Source organism: Ovis aries, chromosome 10 (genome assembly GCF_016772045.2).
Source record: "Ovis aries strain OAR_USU_Benz2616 breed Rambouillet chromosome 10, ARS-UI_Ramb_v3.0, whole genome shotgun sequence".
Taxonomy (NCBI): Eukaryota; Metazoa; Chordata; class Mammalia; order Artiodactyla; family Bovidae; genus Ovis; species Ovis aries.
This window is the reverse complement of record NC_056063.1, coordinates 21253664-21261775: the sequence shown is the minus strand read 5'-3', so window position 1 is coordinate 21261775 and position 8112 is coordinate 21253664. Positions and strand designations below refer to the sequence as shown.

The 8112-nt window shown below is 45.5% G+C and overlaps 1 long non-coding RNA gene across 1 annotated transcript; it reads right to left on the bottom strand.

Annotated features, from left to right (window-relative positions):
- Positions 1 to 442: 442 nt before the first annotated feature.
- On the bottom strand, positions 443 to 2920 carry LOC132657248 (uncharacterized). Its single transcript, XR_009595117.1, has 2 exons — positions 2147 to 2920; positions 443 to 1931 (listed from the first exon to the last, which is right to left on the bottom strand). It is a non-coding gene; the product is annotated as an uncharacterized LOC132657248 (long non-coding RNA).
- Positions 2921 to 8112: the final 5192 nt, after the last annotated feature.

Here is an 8112-nt window from a genome sequence, read left to right as displayed (position 1 = left end):
TCGATGAGGATCAGGATGCACACATCAGAAGATGTGAAACCACCTGTGGGGACATTGAGGAAGTGCCGAGTGCATGGAACAAGAAGTGCCATTTAATTGTGAACTGGGCTGGATGGATTGAGCTGGTCCAGGAACCTCTGAGAGAAGACATGTGAGCAGGGTCTTAAAGGACAGCAGGGCTTAGATGAGCGGATAAGAGAGCAGAGCAGAGCATTGCAGGTCAGGGGACCCATGGTCTTAAACATCAAGCGTTTTCTCTTAGCTCATAGTTACAACTGAGGTATTCCAGAAAGCATCCCACAAACTCCGAGTACTTACAGCCTATTTTGTTGTAACTCTAGATTTTCCACTTCCTCCGAATGCAACTGGAACACACTTATCTTTTCATCAGGTTTGATATTTGGCATCTGACCTTCCTTTTAAAACATCAGCACATTTCAGCTTTTCTTTCAGTATGCTATTTATTTTAGTTTCCACGTTTATTTACATACCTGTGATTTTCCAAGATTAATTCTCTTAATGTCAAATCGTGTGACATTTCTGAACTATTGACATTATGCCTAGAGATTTTTAAAGAACAGTTATTTCCTTGTTACTTTCAGAATTAATGATCTGAAAGTGGTTCCTTTCCCTCCCTGCCAAATGAGGAGGGACCCTGGAGCAAAGTCATGTCCCAGGCTGCAGTGGACATTTGCTGCTCCTTGGCTTCCCAGCATCCATTTGCCCTCCTGTTCTTAATTATGAATCCCTTTTTGGGGATTCCTGTCTCCTTATTGTTGAGTCCCAGTGAGCCTGTTAAGGAACCCTTGGTTTCTCCTTGCCAAGAGTAGTTAGTGACTGAAGCTGGCCAATCAAATTTCACTCTAGGACAGTGCATCTTTTTTTAAAAGATATATTTATTTTAGTTTTTGGCTATGGTGGGTCTTTGTTGTTGCACGAGGGCTTTCTCTGGTTGCAGGCGTGGGCTCCTCATTGCATTGGCTTCTGTTGTGGTGGAGCAGAGGCTCTAGGCACATGGGCTTCAGTAGTTACAATGCATGGGCTCAGTAGTTGCGGCTCCCAGGCTCTCGAGCGCAGGCTCAGTAGTTGTGGTGCAGGGCTTAGTTGCTCTGTAGCATGTGGGATCGTCCCAGACCAGGGATAGAACTGGTGTCCCTTGCATCACAAGGCAGATTCTTAACCACTGGCCTACCAGGGAAGCCCTCCAACAGTGCATCTTGAACAGAATAACTCAAGGGTTGTTATGAAAGAAAAAAAATAATTGGTGAAGGATTTTCTTCATCAGAGGTGCTCTGAGATCATTGATTACTTCCTACCACTTGGGTGATTCAGAGTTGCCCTGTTTCTGCCTTCATGAGCCTCGTTCTTCAAGTCCTTTTTCAGTTCTCTGAGCTCTCTCACACCTTTCTAATAAATTCTCTCAATTAGAGTCAATTTCTATTATTTAAAAAAGTTAAACAAAAAAATGAACTCATTCTCTGACTCTATCAGAAAATCCAGTGTTCAGCTGTTTGCCAAAGTTACCCCCCCGATGTGGGGAAGCAGGAGGGATATGGATGGGTACAAATTTATAATTAAAAGAGATTGTGACAACTGATGCTTTGTCTTTTCTCAGTGCCCAGTGAATTGAATTGCCGTCTACATGGTTGTTCACGGAAGGAGCTGGAGAATCATATTTGATGCGCAGCCTTGTGTGCTGGATACATGCTCCACCCTCCTTTACTTGCTCTCTCCCCCAGGGGATGGTTCGAGTAGACAAAGTCAAGAGTGATTGATCGAGTCAAGAGGCCCCAGTGTTCCCTGGCTTCCTGGTTGAGTTTGGTCCTCCTAACTTGAGAGTGAGTGTGAGTTTTCTTAGTTCCCACATTGAGAGGTTGCCTCAGGCTGGCTGTGTCCAGCAGTGTGCTTGTAAATGTTTAACAAGTGGGTCTCTGAAAGAAAAAAAAAAAAGAAGTTCTGGTTCTTTATTCACTAGTATCTCTGCTATACTGCCAACCAAAACCTATGTGGATACCCCTGTGATGTCACTGAACATATAGCTAGAGAAAGGTGGTAGCAGTCAGCTCCTCGCGTGTCCAGGCCCGTGTCTCCCGACAGAATAACTCAGCTTCTCTCAAGGTGGGCCTGCTGTCCATGATTCTCTCACCTTCGCAGTTCCAGCAACCTCTCCCTCCTCTTGGCCCTTGGGTGTAGGGGGTGATAGCAGCTTCTGCTGCTCCCAGTGTGGTCTTTATTCCTTTGTGGGCTTTCTTTTCCTTGCGCACATCTTTGTAAATTGTCCCTGTGTAAGAAGACAAAACAACTATTCATACATAGACACAACTTCTCAAACTACCCTCCTTAGAAAGTGCCGTCTTTTTCACAACGAGCACAGTGGCAATCAGCCTCCAAGGTGGCCCCTAGCAGGCTGTGTCTCCTGTGTAGTCCCCTCATGTCCTTGTGTGGCCCCCTCCCACATTGTGTCAGACTTGGTCTGTGTTAACCGTAGAAGGTGGCAGAAGTGATGGCGTGTCTCTTCTGAGACTGGTCGTGAGCAACACTGCAGCTTTCTTCTTGGTCACTTTGCATACTCTCTCTTTTTCTGACTATTCGCTTTGGGGCGAACCAGTCTTCACATCAAGCATTCCCCATGTCGTAAGGAACTGAGGCCTGCAGTCAATCGTGTGAGTGAGATTGAAAGCAAATCCTCTAGCCCCAGTGAAACTTAAGAATGTTGCGGCGCCTGCCAACAGCTTCGCATCAGCCTCGTGAAGGACTGAGCCAGAGCCACCCAGGTAAGCTGTTCCTAGGTCTTTGGCCTTTCAAGACACTACGTGAGATACTAAATACTTACTGTTTGAGGTAATTTGTCTTGCAGCAATAGATAACTAATTCAGGCACCCTGATGGACACAATTCCCCTCTTATCCTTCATTTCTAGGGATTTGCCTCCTAAGTATCTACTCACTTCTCCCGTTCTCTGCTGCCATCATCCTAATCCAAGTCTGGACCATGGTGACAGATTTCTAACTGACCTTCCCGCTGACTGCACTCCAGCAAGAGTGATCAGTGGAAACCTATGGGTGATATTCTCCTTATTAAAATCCTTCCCTGGAAACCTGTTGCTCTTAGCATCAAGATTAAAATCTGTTTTTAAAAAATTATTTATGTGTGGCTGCACGGGCTCTTTGTTGTTTCACTCGGACTTTCTCTTGTGGCGAGCAGGGTCTGTTCTTCATTGCGGTGCACAGGCTTCCCACTGCGGTGGCCTCTCTTGTTGTGGAGCACAGGCTCTAGGCATGTGGGCTTCAGTAGTTGGAGCACTCGAGCCCAGAGGTTGTGGTGCATGGGCTTAGTTGCTCCGAGGCATGTGGCATCTTCCTGAACCAGGGGTTGAACCCGTCCTCTGCATTGGTAGGCAGATTCTTATGTACTGCGCCACCAGGAAGTCCAAATCTTTATATGGCTCACATGACCCTGGATAGCTTGCCCTTCTTACCTTTATAGTTTATCTTTGGCTACTCTCACTTGAACCTTGGGCTATAAAGTTGGAGTTGGACTGTAGAGTTGGACTATAAAGAAAGCTGAGTGCTGAAGAATTGATGCTTTTGAACTGTGGTGTTGGAGAAGACTCTTGAGAGTCCCTTGGACTGCAGGGAGATCCAACCAGTCCATCCTAAAGGAAATTAGTCCTGAATATTAATTGAAAGGACTGATGCTGAAGCTGAAACTTCAATACTTTAGCCACCTGATGCAAAGAACTGGCTCATTGGAAAAGACCCTGATGCTAGGAAAGATTGAAGGCAGGAGGAGAAGGGGATGACAGAGGATGAAATGGTTGGATGGCATCACTGACTCAATGGACATGAGTTTGAGCCACCTCCAGAAGTTGGTGATGGACAGGGAAGCCTGGTGTGCTGCAGTCCATGGGGTTGCAAAGAGCTGGACACGACCTAGTGACTGAACTGAACTGACCCTCACTTACACTCGCCCACCCTCCGTGCTTCAACTTTGGACTACTTTGTATCTCTTCTAACTGCTAAAGTTCTTCCCGGAATTGTGTACTTTAGGTGGACAGCTTAAATCACTCCTTTCTGGCAAGCTTCTTCCAACTTCTAGTCAGCCCAAATCATCCTTAATGTCTCAAGGGTCAAGACCTTAGAGAAACCATCCTGGTCCTCTACTAAGACTAGGGTTAGTCCGCCATTCAAGCAGTATTTCCTGGGAATCTGACACAGGCGTTCTCTTGGGATTTACAATATATAAGAGAATATCTTCTCCCATTTGTTCGTGGTATGTATGACAGTTCTAACCCAAATATGTGATTAATGTTCATCACCACTACTAGATTATAAACGTCCTGCAGACAGACACCACTGTCTGCCCATTACCAATGCCTGACTTAGAGTGGGTGCCCAATTTATATTTGTTGGAGAAATGAAATGAAATACATTTGCTGGAGAAATGTTGGAGTCAGACCGACCCAAATTTGAATACTTAATCTACTGTTTGCAAACTGTGTGGCTGGGCCACAGTTTCAGCATCTAGCAAATGTGAATACCCACAGTACCTACACTTCAGAGCGTTGACGTGAGGACGAAATCAGATAGTCCATGGGCAGGTGCTCAGAGCACTGTCTCAGACCTAACAACACAGTGCAGATGAGACGTTTTATTATTAAAAATGAACTTAGGGCTTCCCTGGTGGTCCAGTGGTTAAGAACCCACCTGCCAATGCAGGGAGCATGAATTCGATCCCTCGTCTGGGAAGATCCCACATGCCATGGGTCACCTAAGCCTGTACGCCGCAACTACTGAGCTCGCGCTCGGAGACAAGAGAAGCCACGGCAATGAGAATCCCACACAGCACAATGAAGAGTAGCTCCCACTCATCGCAACTAGAGAAAGCCTGCGTGCAGCAATGAAGACCCAAGGCAGTCAAAGATAAATAAAATGAATTCAACTCTGCATTCATGTCACAGAGCTGTCATTTTGAGACTGTCCAATTATTGCCATCAACATTTTTCTAGTCACGCTTTCCCTCCTTCTTCCCATTAGCCTCGCGTTGTTGTTGCGCAGCTTAGCTAAATATACTTGCTTCAGTCCCTTCAGGATTTCTCTGAAAACTTGAACCGAGGCAGCAATTTTTTGTTTGCTATAAATTTCCCCACTTACGGGAAAGATTTTTAACATGCATGTATGTTTGGGAGAAAAGGGAAATGATACATATCCTTCAGGGGGATTCTGTGTCAAGGAATTAGCAGTAATAAATAGGAGTCTCTCTTATCTCAAAGAACACAGCAGATATAAATCAAAGTGAAAGAAAACTAGGAAGTCACGTGGCCACAACTTTTGATTATCCTCATCAGGATTATTTATAGCAAATCTTGATGTGCATTTCTGTTGAAAATATTAAATGCATAGAAGGCATGACTTAAAACATACCCATCATAGGATAGTGTGTTCATTCCTAAAGCTACATGGTGAGACCAGGATTAACAATAGTTTTGTGAGCCATGAGCTTGGGGATAGTAAAAGCAACCTTAGTGACTTGTTTCATGGGTTAGAATCCCTTCCTGGTAGTTTCCTTTTTAAGGGGAGAGAAGTCACCTCTGAAGTCACTCTCCAACACTCAGCCTTGGCTCTAACCCAGAGTATGTCCCTTCTTCAGCTGCGGTATGCTAGAAGCACCGCCTTGAATGGAATGTGCTTGCTTTTTTAGCAGCATCTGCCAGCCGTATGACTTTTGATGCAGAGCCCTGAAAGCAGGACCATCTCTCATCAGAAATCTGCCACCCCTGGTCCTGCCATGCTGAAAGGCTTGGAAGCTTCTCAGAACAGCTCATTCTCAAAGTGTTTCTCAGAATCAGAGAAGCGCTCCTGCGGGTCTGACCAGTGACCAGAGAAATACTCAGAGACCCCAGAAGCCTGCCTCACTATGCAAAGGAGAGAAGAAAACAAAAAGGGAGAGAAGGAACAGCCTCATATTTGCCAAACCCAGCTGCTCTTAAAAACCTCAATGCCTGTGCTTATTCACCACTTAGACATGTTTCCTAACTCAAAGCCTCCTTCCTTCTCTCTTGAAATCTAAAACTTATCCCTGCCAAGGCCACGAAACCCCATTCTCAGATGTTTTTTTATACTGCAAGGACAGATGAAGTTTCAGAAACGAAACCAGGCTCCCTGTACCCCAGAATTACTGAAATTTCCCTCTATAGTTTTTCTTAAAAAAAGAAAAAATTATTTGGTTGTGCCAGGTGTTAGTTGCAACATATGGGATCTTTGATCTTTGTTGTGGTTTAGTTTCCTGACCAGGGATCAAACCTGGACCCCTGCATTGGGAACATGGAGTCTTAGCCCCTGGACCACAAGGGAAGTCCCCCTTCTATAATTCTCAGAACTGAAATATTTCCAATATTCAGTGGCTTAAAAAGACCACTAAATCCTGAATTCATCTGTTTCCATGGGCCCCTAGGGTTGATTCAGGTAGATATCTGGAATTGGATATTCCTGTCCTCAAAGTCTTCTTTAAGCGGGAGAAATCAGTGTAAGATACAGCTCTGAAAGTGGAGAAGCTTGTGAGAAGCTCAGCTGTCAACAGTGGCTGGCCATTGACCTCCTGGAGAGACTGTTTCAGACAGCCAAAGAGCAGGGATTCTTTTTTACTCCTAGAGCGTTTGACTGATAGTTGCGCCCATCTTGAGAGTATCAAGAATCAAGGATGCTTCCCTCTTATCTATGTGTTTACTTTCTTCATGCATCAGTCAGCATCTTTATCAAAAATGTGCTAATGGTTTTAGGCCTAGGTGTGGCTCGGCCATAAAGCTGCCAGTGCAGAAGATGCAGGGACTCAGGTTCGATGCCTGGGTCGGGAAGATCCCCTGGAGAAGGAAATGGCAACCCTCTTCAGTATTCCTGCCTGGGAAATCCCATGGACAGAGGGGCCAGGCGAGCTCCAGTCCATGGGGTCACAAAAAGTCAGACATGACTTAGTGACTAAAGACAATGAACAACAGCTTAGTTTGATTAGCAAAGGTCCCCTTTATTCAGTTGCATGTCAATTTCTGAGGAGTTGAAGGACTAGGTAGAATTGTGGCTGAAATTAAATTTTGCTGTTGATTTCTATAAAGAAAAGGAGCTATTGATAGGGGTTAGGACAATGTCAGTGTTCCCAGTCATACCCCTAGTTAACACTTACTGTTAATATTAAGGTATAGGAAGTATATCATTTGGGGTCCCAGCAGGAAATAAGTAGACCACTCAAATTAGCATAATGTATTAAGTGTTATACATGTTATAAAAAGCTAAGTACAAAACTGAAGGCAGAGCTAAGGGAGTCGTAAGGTATGGGATGAATTCAGAAATGGCAGCAGCCGAATAGTTATCACTCCTGGACCCCAAGGGACAAGGTGAGGGAAAGTTACGGAGCCTGGAAGGAGAATCATGCATAGCAGGTGCTAACACTTTGAGAGGCGCAGTGAGTAGATCACAGCCAGTCCAACGCAAACTCTCCCTCTCCTCCCTCCTCTGTGTCTCCTGCTAGACTCCCCTTTGACTCAGCACATCTTTAAGCCCAAGACACAGAGCCACATGGGGCACACTTGGGCCTGAGAGCAGAGTGTAGGAAGCAGGAGAGGGAATCTGGAGGAACTAGGATAAGTTATCTGACACCTCTGGAGTCCCAAAGCATGACCGACCTCCTTCCTACCCCTGTGTGACTTCTTACCTCTCCGTGACTCTTTTTCCCCAAGTTTAGGAATAAACGTGGCCACCTCTCAAGGCTTCATCCTCAAAGGGCATCCTGCAGACCTCTTGCTCCATAGGTTAAATAATGCTCACCACTTTGCACAATCTCTAGGAATGTAGCCTGACCTCCACCTAATCCAACTGTCTGCTGGACAACCTGACCCAGATGGCCACTGGTACTCTGAAATCCACAGATTCCCAAATCCAGCATAATCTTCCACACCCTCAGCCCCAAACTGGCTCCTCTTCCTCCCAACTCGTACTACGTCACTTGGAAATACCATCCTTGCCCAGTGACTCCGTCTTGCAGGCTCAGTCATGCTTCTCTGTGCCTGGCCTTTCCTCAGCTTTCCCTTTCCCCATCGGTTGGTTGCAAAGTCATCCACCTT